A 13664-nucleotide genomic window follows, 5' to 3' on the forward strand; every position below is an offset into this window, starting at 1 on the left:
CCTTCCACAATGACCAATCTCATCACCACTTTCAGGCCTTCCTGAAAGCTTCCATCAGTAAGCTATCCCATTCCATACCTCCGTGCTTGTCTCTTCTGAGCTTTAAAAAATTTGCTTTCCCCGCAATTGTATGATTTTGAAAATTGAGTTCTGTATGTTGTGGGCTCAGAGTGTCTCAGCTACAACCTTAGAGCTTATCCAGCACAGGGATCACAGAGAGGTTTTATCCTCCATGTCACAGCCATGCAGCTGCCAGGAGTAGCTCAAGGTTCTGTGTTGGGAGGATTTGGAGGCTCTTCTGGTTTCAAAACAAAGAAGGCTGTCATCAAATAGAATGTCTGCCATGAAGGCAAGAAGGGAAAATGGCTGGGGGGCCACATGCTGGCCACTTCTGCTCTTCTCTCCCAACTCTCCATTTTCAAAATGAGGAAAAGCAATTGGAAAAAGGCAACCAGCTTTCATAGAGGAGGGCCTGCTATGTGCCTGGCACTGTTCTGGTATATCGTATAAACTTAGCTTCTTTGGCCCCCATATTGACCTTGAACATAGAAATTAGGGTTCAGGGGGCACCTGGGTAGCTCAGTGGGTTAAACCCTCTGCCTTCGGCTCAGGTCATGATCCCAGGGTCCTGGGATCGAGCTCCGCATCGGGCTCTCTGCTCCGCAGGGAGCCTGCTTCCTTCTCTCTCTGCCTGCCTCTCTGCCTACTTGTGATTTCTCTCTGTCAAATAAATATTAAAAAAAAAAAGAAGAAAGAAATGAGGGTTCAGAAGTTTATAAAACACACTCGAATGTCCATCAGAAGAACTTAGGAAAGACACAGACATCTGCCAGGCTCCCTTCGGCAGCACATGTGCCAAATACTAAAATTGCAAAGATACAGAGAAGATTAACATGCCCCTGCGCAGGGGTGACGTGTAGATCCATGAAGCATTCCATATTTTTGATTAAAAAAACAGACTCTAGAGAGTAAACTGGTTGTTGTTACCTGAAGGGATGTGGGTGGGGGGATGGGGGAAATAGGTGAAGGGGATTCGGAGTGCACCTATAACGAGGAGCACTGAGTAATGTAGGGATCAGATAAATCACTGCATTGTACACCTGAAACTAATATAATGCTGTGTATTCATTACACTGGAATTTTTAAAAAAAAATACAGATCTATCTAATTGCAAATCCAGTACTGTGCACTCTAATAAACTCGAGATTTAAATAATTTATACAAGGCTGAATGAAACTAGAAACAGAGTTGGGATTAGGATTATGATAAATACATTCCCCCAAAAAACACAGGACACAGAGATGGACACATGACCACAATGCTGAATACTTAAACCTAGGACTTTTATAAGAAATTCAGGGGCACCTGGGTGGCTCAATGGGTTAAGCCTCTGCCTTCGGCTCAGGTCATGATCTTAGGGTCCTGGGATAGAGCCCCGCATCGGGCTCTCTGCTCAACAGGGAGCCTGCTTCCCCCTCGTTCTCTGCCTCTCTGCCTATTTGGGATCTCTCTCTCTTTCAGTCAAATAAATTAATAAAATATTTTTTTTTAAAAAGAGAGAAACCCAAAGGTTTATAGTTAACTGCTACCAGTTACTGACATGTACGGCAGATTTCTTGGTGTTAGACTACGTTCAGTGATCATAGCACATTATTCATTTTCCCTGAGTGAAAACCTGGCTGATTGTTTGGCATTGAGATCCTTCTTTCTTTTACTTACACTGGGGTATTTGTCTTTGGTTTTCTTGAATATTTTCCCGTAAATCAGACTTTATTTTCTTTTTTCCCTGTCTTTATTAATCTGAATGCATTAATAACACGCTCTAGAAACTGGAGTTCTTTTTTTAAAGAGATTTATTTGACACAGAGAGAGCAGTGGGAGGGGCAGAGGGAGAGAGAGTGAGAGAGAATCCTCATGCAGCCTCCGCGATGAGCATGGCGCCCAACTCAGGGTTTGATCCTAGGACTGGGAGATCATGACCTCAGCCGAAATCAAGACTCAGCCACTTACCCGACTGAGCCACCCCAGTGCCCCAATAACCTGGAGTTCGGACAGAGATGGCAGGAAGCAGCTGTTCCGACTCTCTGCCCCCAAGAGCCCCTGTGCTAAGGAAACACTTGCTAAGGTGCGCTCATTGATGAAACTCCCTGCAGTCAGGTCATAATCCCTTTCCAAGCAGTAGATCATGTCACTGTCTTCCTTAAAATGCTCCAGGGCTCCCCATCTCATTCTAGGGAAAAGTCCATTCTTCTGGGCCACTGGCCTTCCTTGTCTCACAGGCTGTTGCGTCACAGACCTCATCTCCTCCTTCGGCCCCCCATCCCCTTCTGTCAGTCCACTTAACACCCTCCTGCCACCTGCTTTGCTGCTCTTAATCCTCTTATCTGGTTCCAAGGTTTTTGTCATGCCCTGAATTCTGTCCCCTAGGTTCCACTCCCCTCCTGCCATGCCCAGCACAGCTGCTTGAGTCATTTTTTAAAATGCAAATCTGACCATGTCATTTTTCCTGCTCAAATTCCCCTAGTGGCTTTCTTTTATCCAGGTCAGTGGTTCTGAAACCTAACTGATATCAGGGTTGTATAGCTGTAGCTCTGAGTCTCACCACCCACTCCATCCCCTAGCCAAGAATTTGATTCAGAAAGTCTGGGATGAGACCAACAATAATAACAACTTCCAAAATCTTCTGGTATTCCCGTGATGAATCAGGCCTACAGGGTATGCCCACCTCCCTCGCCAGCATGTAAATGAGCCCGTTGGTTTGCTCCCATTCAGATTCACACTTCTCACACTCTGCACTCAACCTGACCACCCCACCTTCAGCCTTTAGGACTGCTAGATTTGGGCTCCTCTGACTTACTGCTCCCTGCACATAACAACACCCTCTTGGCTCTCTCCATGCTTCCATACAGGGCATCCTGTTCTCTGGTTGGGAAAAAGGTTAGCTGTGAAAGAAGACTTCCAGATCCAGCTCAGGCATTCAGGTCTTGATGTATCTCTGCCATCCCTTCAGACTGAACCTGTCACTCCCTCTGCATCACTTCTGATTACTGTATTTTTCTTATTTCATAGGCAGCGCTCTATTTTATAAAAGAGACAACCTATTTGTTTTATGCATTAAATATAAGCTTCTTCTATTTCAGCCAAACCTGCTAGTGTGCCAGGTTACAACTCCTATTTTATGTATATAACTTAGAAAATGTTTTTATCCCTACAATATTATATATGATCCTTACAACAGCTTTCTTTTGAGACGAGAGAAACGACATTCACAGAAGCTGTCTTGCCCCATATCACACAGAGAAATGATGAGAGCTCAGCTTTCTAACTCCAGTGGTGAACCATATGGAATGATACACTACACTATACTGTGATCTACACTATACTGTGATGAGCATTGTATGGTGTGTGCCACATAACATTTCAAGTTAATAGAAAACTCACGTAGTGCAATATATAGGACATTAAATTGCTATTAGCAGTGTAGTAAGTTAACCTGTAAAAAGGCTAAGTTATATTTTTATCAATAATTTTACCTATTCAAAAGAAAACAAACTGGTCTGTTAGTTAGAAACCAAAATTGAAACCATATAAACCTCGCAATCCCCAAGCACTGCCACTTCTTCATTTTGATCCTGAGGATGATTAGAATGTCCTAATTTCTATTTTGGTAAGTGGGTTTTCAGCAGATTCCCCTGAGGTCTAGCAAGCTCAGACAGATAGAAGAGAAGCTACATCCAGAAAGTGTTAGGCACCAAGGGACTGATCTCAGTTCTCTTTTTCACAGTCATTTTTCAGTTTATTCAACAACTCTTAGAGACCTAATCTATTAATAAAATGTCATGACTTCCTTCTTTTAAATACTGACTGGTATTTTCAAAACCAGAAACAAGTGAGACTAGGTATTATTCTTTAGACTATGTGATAAAAGTTCCATTTGATAGCACTTCCTTATTTCAAATCTAAAGATTCAGACTTTCACTTTGAGAAGAATATAACTATAGCTATTGTTGAAAGAAGCCACATGGGGCCCAGGCACCTAAGGAATTAATTTCAGGGATTGACAACCCTTCATAAATGGGGAGAAAGTAAACCTACTCTTCCTACTGATGCTTTTTCTATTAAGACAGCTACTAGAAGCCGTAGACTTCATCACGAAATGACCCTTCATAATGGGCACAGTCATTCACTGAAACACCATCATGTATCAGTTAGGGTTCTTTCAACCCCATCAAGAATAATCCTCTTTCAAAATGCAAGACAATAATAAAGAAATGTATCATCTCATAACTCGAATACCAGAAATGGTGTGGGGTTCCAGAATGACGTTCTGAGTGGATCAGCTGGATCATTAAAGATCTGCATTCTTGGGGCACCTGAGTGGCACAGCTGGATAAGTGTCTGACTCTTGGTTTCAGATCAGGTCATGAACTCAGGGTCATGAGATCAAGCACCACGTTGGGCTCCATGCTCAACTCAGAGTCTGCCTAAGACTCTCCCTCTGCCCTTCCTCCTTACATTCTCTCTCTAAAATAATAAATGAATATATGTTTTTTAAAGATCCATAATCTTTCTACATTTTAATCTACCTTCCTTGAGAGGTTCCTTCCTCAGCCTGTATAGTAAGATGATCTCAGTACTTAATTGAAATATATTCAGAGAGAACAACATCCAGATGAAAGAGTGGGATCGTCTCTGCCTGTGGCCTTTCTTTGCTCAGACTGACTCCCACCTCAGTGACTTTCCTTCATTCCTCACTGGTCCTAAATATAGCACATGGACGTCCTCTCCATAGGGCAGTTACTACAAAGGGTGAATGGATGTTGGGAGGTAACCACAATGTTATGTTTTACAGTTTCTCTCTTAACCACATATGCACAATTCTGTACTCAGCAAGATGAAACCGATTAAAGGAGGACCAAGCCTAGCCTAAATAGGGTCTCTAAGTGTATGGCCATCACGAATTGTTTTAGACCCAAAATAACGTTGTGGTATCTTCCAAAGGTAGATAGAATCAAAGTGAGCAAAATGCATAAACCTACATGGTCTATGGGCATTTGCTTCCTGAAGAATGTCCCTTTGTTAGCAGAAGCATTTAAAACCATTTTAATATATTAGAATGTGAGAGGCTGTTAATCCTTTACTTACTTTAGGGTGAGAGATTCACCCCTTTCATTAAATCCATGGGAAATGAGAAGCAGTACTAAAAGTTCCTTTGCTTTGATCTTAACCCTGTGCTTTTTGTGTGAAGTCCTACTCACTTAGGCAAAACAAAGTATCCTTAATTCAACTGTAGAATAAAAAGATCTTTAGTCAGACTAGTAGATAAATAAGCTCCTTTTTGATACCAGTAGGCAAAGCAATTTAAAAATTTGTCTGCCAACCCCACCCACCACAAATACACAATGGGAAAAAGAACTGAAACCATCCATACTCTATTCAAGCATGGATTGAATTGAAAACCATAAGACTAAGAATGATGGTGATTAGTGGGTACAGATGTGGAGGAATATAATCAGGAAAAATAATGCCCAAGTTAGGAGGGCTGACGCTTCAGATAACAAACTAACGCTATGCTTCATAACACTGGCCACATAAATAAAGAAAATATTTTCATGAGCCATCTGGATGCCCGCATCACATCACTAAATCATCTCAAACTAATTCATCTTATGACAACTATCTTTAACTCCTTAACAGCTTATTTAGATCTAGCCTGGAATGATCATAACTAGTCAGAATTCTGCTTCAGGTTCTTAAGAGTGAACGTGTCCTTTTTTTTCTCAGTTTAAATGCTTTGAGTGATGCATGGTAGTCATTGTTAGTTTAGGATATTTTTATTAATGTAAGAGGATTTAAGGTGAGAATACCCAGCAAACGAGACCATCTATTTTGGAAAGATAGAATGTGATGGCTGTTGTAAATGTGATAGAAATGTACAAAATGCCACAAGGTCGGATGGAATAATTAGGGGCACCTGGGTGGCTCAGTCAGTTGTCTGCCTCTTGATTTTGGCTCAGGTCATGATCTCATGGTTGTGGGATCAAGCCCAGCATTGGGCTCTGCACTCAGTGGGGAGTCTGCTTAAGAGTCTCTCTTCACTCTTCTTTCCATCTGCCCCTCCTCCCCATTCTAGCTCTCTCAAATAAATCTTTAAAAAGTATGTAATAATTACTATTGCTATTATTAATATTTTATTATCAAATATGTCATTCTGCACTGGGCAGTAAAAAATTCTTTCTTACTATTTTCCAGAATCTTCTCATATCCTTTCATTACAAAGCTCTTATTTGCAACTTATGAAGTATCTAGTACAGTAGAAAAAGGTAGTAAAGAAGAAATGCACCCAGAATTGCTCAGTTTTTTTAGGATGAATATAATTTTTACAGTTTCAAAGTTACATAGAAATAAAAGCCAAATAACATGGTGAAACTTCATGCACAGAGGAGATGCTATTTATTTCTGTCTCTGTTTCTGGGATTCCACTGAATTTCCTTAAGGAAATCAAGTTTTCCTTATTATAACAAAGCCTCATTTCAGACCTTGGGCTTTGGTGGAAGAGGTTGTATATTTTCCTTTTTTTTTGGTTGTTGTTGCTGTTTGAAGATTTTATTAATTTATATGAGACAGAGCACAAGCAAGGGGAAGTGGAAGAGGGAAAGGTAGAAGCAGACTCCGGGCTGAGCAGGGAGCCTGACGTGGGGCTCGATCCTAGGACCTGGGATCATGACCTGAGCCGAAGGCAGATGCTTAACATACTAAGCCACCCAGGCACCCTGATTGTACAGTTTTTATTATCTGGAAAGAGTAACACTGACTATGTAATTCCTTCAAAGAGCTTCTTTTTTCAGGAGGCAATCTGAACAAAATGGGACTTATCTTACAGAGTGAAAGTACCGAGGACCGCATAATGAATAGCAAAAAGGAATATGGCGGAGGATTACAGTGCGTCCTGCTTCAGGAGACGAAATCTCATTGTCAACTTCTAAGAATATAAGATGGCTAAGAGAGAGAGAGGAGGTAATCAGAGACAGAGCTTGCAGAGCTTGTTGAATGAGCTGAGTTTTCACTGCTACTATATAACGTTCCTTTGAAGAAGACTATTCTTTGATTGTACAAGGCTCCCTGAATTTCCACCTGTATATCTAACAGTGACTTCAAATTGAGCATGTCCAAAATTAAACTCTTACTTTACTCTGCCACAACGTACCTTCTCCCCTGAACTTCATCTAAATAAATAGCACTGTTACTGCTATCTGTTTTCCTCATTCCTAGCTTCCGAACCATTAAAAATTCTTGTAGTTATTACCATAAAGTCTGTTCTGAATCTAACCACTACTAGCACTACATTATCTTCTCTCATTTGGATTATTATATTTTATGAATCTCTGGCCTCTGGAGGTAATTCCTAAACAACACTTCAGTTGATCTTTTAAAAATGTATGCACAATCCAGTCATTCCTCTGATCAGAACCATAATCTGCAGGATGATTAGAAAACCATCCGATGTTCTTAAAGGGTCCAAGTCACCTGTCTTTTTCTCACCTCTGTAAAATTATCCATTACTACTCTCCCCTCATAGGCTCTGTGCCAGCAACACTGGCTTTCTTGGTATTCCCTAAATGCAGAAACTTATTCCTAGCTCTTCTTCTATGGAAGATTCTTTTCTTCCTTTAATTTATTCAAGTCCCTACTTTCTCTTCACAAGCATCTTCATGTTAGGCACTCATTTAATGTAACAATAACCAATAATGTGAAAAACTTCCATTTCTGGCCAACGTGATGTAATAGGGATTAGATTGACCCTCCTCCTTGCAACAACTTAAAAACTGAAAACAATATATGAAAACTTGGCTCTCAAGTTATAGGACATCAGGCAATGAACGACAGTAATCCCTGAGATGCAGGAAACAAATGAGGGAAACCATGTAATTTCCTTAGCGCAATGCCTGGAGATAGTTTACAAGTTGCAGTGCAGGGAGGCAGAGCTTAAGCAGAGTCCATTGTGCTTAGTGAGCTGAGAAGATGGAATTCAGAGTATGTGGAAGCCAAAGGGGCAAGAAGTCTTAGTGCCACAGAGAAGAGAATTCCAGAGGACTCTACAGGGTCTTCCTCAGCTACTCAATTAAGCACTGACTAGTACATGTGTAAAGAAGTTACAGCTATCAAGGTAGAATACAACTGGCATTACGATACTTTGATCACTAGAACAGGATAGAACTCAGAAACAGACCCATAAATCTATGGTCAAGCTGGGTTTTGATAAAGTTGCAAAGATTGTTCATTCTGTGGGAAAAGACAATGTCTTCAAAAATGGTTCCGGAAAATGTGGCCACTCATATACAAAAAAAAAATTGACATTCTATACATCACGACATGTGCAAAACTTAGCAAAAAACAAATGACAAATCTAAAATTAATACTTCTGGAAGGAAAGATAGGAGAACATTTCGTGATACTGGATGAGGCCAAATTATCTGTGTTTTGACATCAAAAATATGATATATAAAATATATTAAATAACAACTTGATAACTCTGACTGCAAAAATTAACAACTTCTGATTTCAAAATCAGTCTTAAGAAAATGCAAATATGGGCGCCTGGGTGGCTCAGTGGGTTAAGCCGCTGCCTTCGGCTCGGGTCATGATCTCAGGGTCCTGGGATCGAGTCCCGCATCGGGCTCTCTGCTCTGCAGAGAGCCTGCTTCCCTCTCTCTCTCTCTGCCTGCCTCTCTATCTACTTGTGATCTCTCTCTGTCAAATAAATAAATAAAATATTAAAAAAAAAAGAGTGGTATATTTAATTAGGGATATCTGTCAGGGAAACAGAAAGGACAGTGGTAGTAACCATGCACCTATTCCTGGTACTAATTTACCCCCATCCCCCTTCATATAAATAAGAAAAGTAAACTTCAGAAAAGTGATGTGCCCACATGTGGTAGGATAAAAAAAGCAAAGCCCACTCCACTTAAAGCACAGTATTTACTATGCTCCCCACTATCTTCTCATCAAAGCCCAGCTGAAATCTAATTTCCTTCGGAAATCACTCAGTTCTAATCTTCCCGAATAAAATTACTTTATTTTTCCTTATGGATAAATGGCCCTTAGATCATATCTATATCATGACATAAATTTTAGTATACTTTTCCAATTACTACAAGATAATCCTTTTTCGATGGAAAGTGAATTTACAAACAGCATTGTCAATGACTCCTAAATCTAAAATGATATCATAGAGATGTTTGAGTGGTTTTAAAAAAACAGAGATTAAAAAGGTGTTAATCACATGGTACCTTATAATACATTCATTTTCATGTCTTACTTCCGTGTTCATTATAATCTCCACTTCTTTGCACTAATTGAAATACTTTAATACAATAAGAGCTTACTGAATACAAAAGTAGTCTTAAATCTTCAGACTGTAAATTCTTAGTGAACCAAAGGACCAAACCGTTAATGTTAGAAAACCCATACTGAACCAAGCTAGTAAGGCACATACTTTTAGGTAGGTAACTTTCTAATGACAGGGACATTAAACATGAGGTAATGCAGATAGACATCCTTTCCCTCTACTCACAAGTCTTCCTGCTTTGCATGTTCTTTGTAAGTGTGTGCAATAGGCTAGAATTCTCATGATAAGTGGATATTATGTAATAATAATAGTATGATTATGTAAATGATAATTGTAAATAAAAATGTTAAATAAAACAACGGTTATGTTAATAAAACAACAGTAATTTAAAGCTTATTTATTTAAATTTAAAGTAAGGGAATCATGTATATTATATGTAGGCCCAGTAAAATCGTTTATGTCATTGTCCTACATGATCAATTGATCATTTATATGGGAGTACAGCTTAATGTAAACCAAAACAGATGTAATCAGACCTTTGAAGCCAGCATTGACTCAGCACTGAAAATAAAAAGGACTGAACAGAAAGAGACCCTGGTTTGTTGTGTGAATAAAAAGCTTCAAAGGTGACTAAGGACTACATTTTGTTCTGCAAGACCACATATGCATGAGAAAATAGAATACTCATTTAGACAAATGACAAAAATTTACTCCAAGGACATTCCTGAATGCATGTGGAAGTGAACTAGTCTTTGTTGCAGGCTGATTGTGCGTTTATTCTCACCAAAGCCAGGCGCTGACTTTCATCATTGTCTTCACAACATCCTCAGAGAAAATCTAGCTGAAGAGTGCCCGTGAAAGGAGTTAGAAGGTGTGTACATCAGGACTATATCAGGATTAGCCAGTCTTCCCTCCCCCCTAAACTCTGTTTGCGCAGTCCTCCCACATAAAACACATGACAATCAATTTCTTTGCAGCGTAACTTGGCAGAAGGAAGATGGGCCTTGCTTGTAACGAATCTAGGATCAGTTCTTCGTGCCTTGATACTTAAAATCTAGGAATCCGGCAAATTACTTGACCTCTCTGCTTCCCTTATTTGCAGAAGGTGGATAAAAATATCTGGTTTTGCATGTGTTGAGAATTTATAAATAATACAGTCAAAATCCCTAAAATTGATGATTATAAATAATAATAGTCATGTGTGTTTTCATGTATATGAGAACTAATGGAATGTTTTAAAATTTACCTGGAGAATCAGTATTTCATTTTATTACTATTTTGCTCTCCTTCCCACGCTCTCAAATGCTATAGCATTTGCCTTTTTTGGCCTTTGAATTGGTGGTTGACCTATTGCAATGTTTGCGTGTTTTCAGTTATAGAGTAAATTTAATCCTTTATAATGCAGGTGCCAATGTACAAGGTCAATGACCACATTACAGACTTTCCACGTGAGAACTATTGAACTATAATATCCATCACTAAGTACAGTGGAAAAGGATTTGACCTTTCCCAAATAGTAGTTGCTGGATCAAATTATTTTTCAGCTTGAAAATAATTGCAGATCTGAGATGCCCATTTAAGCTACTGCCTTCTGAATTCACATCACTGCTTCATGTTCCCACTGCCGTTGTTGGTAATCGGAAGGAGCAGTACATGAAATGTGCAAAAGCAGTGTGTGGTAATGGGATGACAGGTGGTTTTGGATTTACATTACCTGAATTTAAATCCTGGCTTCTCTTCTGCCTTACAGATAGTATCTGTCAAAGTATTTCCCTGTACCCAGTATATTAACTATACTGGAATTAAAATAAAATAAAATTAGTTTCCTATGTCTTAGTACTGATGTGAAGTTTAAATGAAATAACATATCTTTAAAATACTATTGTCCAGCTTTAGCTCCAACATGTGAAGAGCTTAAAGTCATTACTCCTAGTCTTTAAAACAAGAAAAAGTTGGATAAACTGAAAATCAGCGACTTTTCTTTTACCTGTCAAAGAACTGAGGTTGCTAGACAAAAGTTTCCTTCCAAAATCTGGAGAGAAATAGGCACAGCCAGAGAGACACAGCTGAGATCTTATCCAGAAATCTGAATTTTGATGAACTGGAGACTAGTCTGTGAGTGAGAATTTCTTGGTGGCTACAGCCTAAGGGAAGCCCCCATACTTTCACAGCCTTTACCTCCATGAACTAACTCCATCAGGTTCTCATGGTGATGATCTGAGAAAGTGAGAGAGATCCCCAAGTGGCTCCGTCAGAGGGAAAAGAAGAGCAAACATTGTGAAATACATCCAGAGCTTTTTCAGAATAAAGACCTACTCTCTGGAAGAAGGGACTTTGCCAGAGCCTTATCTTAGCTGGGGTAAGGTAATTCCTCTCACTCCAGTCCCCTCCAACCTTCCGGTTTCATCTGGGAGAGGGAAAAATACTTTTTCAACAAGGCTCAGGCTTCATAGAAATAGACTGGCAGTACTGGAGCCAGGGAAGAGAGTAGGAAGCAGACGGGAACAAGCTGTATTGCTAAAGGAACATCTGGGAAGGTCACAGTACCAAAATACAGGCCCACTGAAAGAGCGAGGCTGTATTGCAAGATTGTAGCAAGTTCCTTCTACACCATACTTTAGCGCCATGCCAAGAAGTCTCCTGTACAGTGACAGTGGACTTCAGCTGAAAAGATGCATGGCATGGAATGCCTCTGAGAAGGAATACTTAGGGAGACTGAAAGTGAGGAGGGAAGACAATGAATGGATGAATAAATGATACCAGAGGACTTTGAAACCTCTGGCACCTATAGCTGCAGAATCCATTAAACACAGCCTAACACCTAGGCAGATTAACTAAATCCTCAGCCTGAAAATCTATTTGCCTCAGTTCCTATTACCCAGTACAGTATGTCTGACTTTGCACAAAAAACTACAAGGCATGTCAAATAGGAAGAAGAGGAGGAAAGAAAAGAAGAAAAATCAGGGGAGCAGAAGGAGAAGGGAAGCTTCAAAGAAGAAGAGAAAGAAGAAGAGGAAGAGGGCAAAAAGGAAAAGGAAGATTAAGACAAAGGCAAAGACAATGAAGGAGAAGAAGAAGAGGAGGAAGAAGAAAGGAGAAAACAGTTTGAAGAGACAAAGCAATCATTAGAACCAAAATCATATATGACCCAGATGTTAGAATTATCAGACAGGGACTCTGAAAGAATTACGATTAATATAAATAAGATTGCTAATTAAAAGAGCAAGCAATGTGTAAGGGTAGATGAGTAATTTAAGCAGAGAGGTGAAAACTCAAAGAATCAATAGGTAATAGTAGAAATAAAAATCACTATAACAGAAATGAAGAATGCCAGTAGACTGGACACAGTCAAGGAAAAGACTCATTCAGCTTGAAGACAGGTCAAAAGATACTTCCCAGATTGGAATGTAAAGAGAAAAAATAAAAATAAAAGCAGAGCAGAGCATCTAAGAACTGTGGACAATATCAAAATGTACATAATTGGAGTACCAGAAGGAAAGGATGGAATAAATGAGCAGAAGAAATATTTGAAGTAATAATAGATGAGAGCTTTAGAAAATTGATTACAGAATCAAATTACCAATCCAGGAAGTTCAGAGAACACCAAACAAGGGGAGCCCAAGGGAGTTTTAGGACAATGAAAGTGTTCTGTATGTAATGATGAGTGCATGACATTACACCTTTATCAAAACCCATAGAATGTACAACAGGCGAACCCTAATATAAACTATGGATCCTACTGATAGTAATGTATGAGTACTGATTCATTAACTATGACCAATGACCCATACTAATATAAAATGTTGATAATAAGAAAAACTGGATGAGGGGCATATGGTAACTCTGTGTACTACGTTCACAACTTCTCTGTAAATCTAAAACTATTCTGAATTATAATATATGTATTTTTTTTAAAACACTGGGTTTCCAAATATAGTAGGTTTTCAAGAGGTATTAGTTCCTCTTTACCACATTGACTAAGTCAAACATAGCATAAGTTTAATTCAGTATACTTGCTGTGGCATGGGATGATCATGGAAGGCCATTTCCTAGTACATTAAATATAAAACTCAATGAAGTATACAGTGTAAAGAGATGGCAGATTAAAAGTTTAATAGTGGAAAAAAAGTTTAATAGTGGACAGGTGCATCTCTGTTGAACATAATTTAATTTTTTGATGATTCAGATGACACTTGGGAATCTTTGAAAGTCCTAAGTCAGCATTATGACCATCAATTATTTCTGTGACAAGAAGAATTTCACTTGTAAAGACCTCTCACTATGGGAATGCTAATCTTAATTTTTTTAGGAATCT

The 13664-nt window shown here is 39.2% G+C and overlaps 1 non-coding gene across 1 annotated transcript; it reads left to right on the forward strand.

The window, feature by feature from the left end:
* Positions 1-842: 842 nt before the first annotated feature.
* Positions 843-944, forward strand: LOC123950137. The gene has a single exon (XR_006820141.1). It is a non-coding gene; the product is annotated as a U6 spliceosomal RNA (small nuclear RNA).
* Positions 945-13664: the final 12720 nt, after the last annotated feature.

Source organism: Meles meles, chromosome 8 (assembly GCF_922984935.1).
Source record: "Meles meles chromosome 8, mMelMel3.1 paternal haplotype, whole genome shotgun sequence".
Lineage (NCBI taxonomy): Eukaryota > Metazoa > Chordata > Mammalia > Carnivora > Mustelidae > Meles > Meles meles.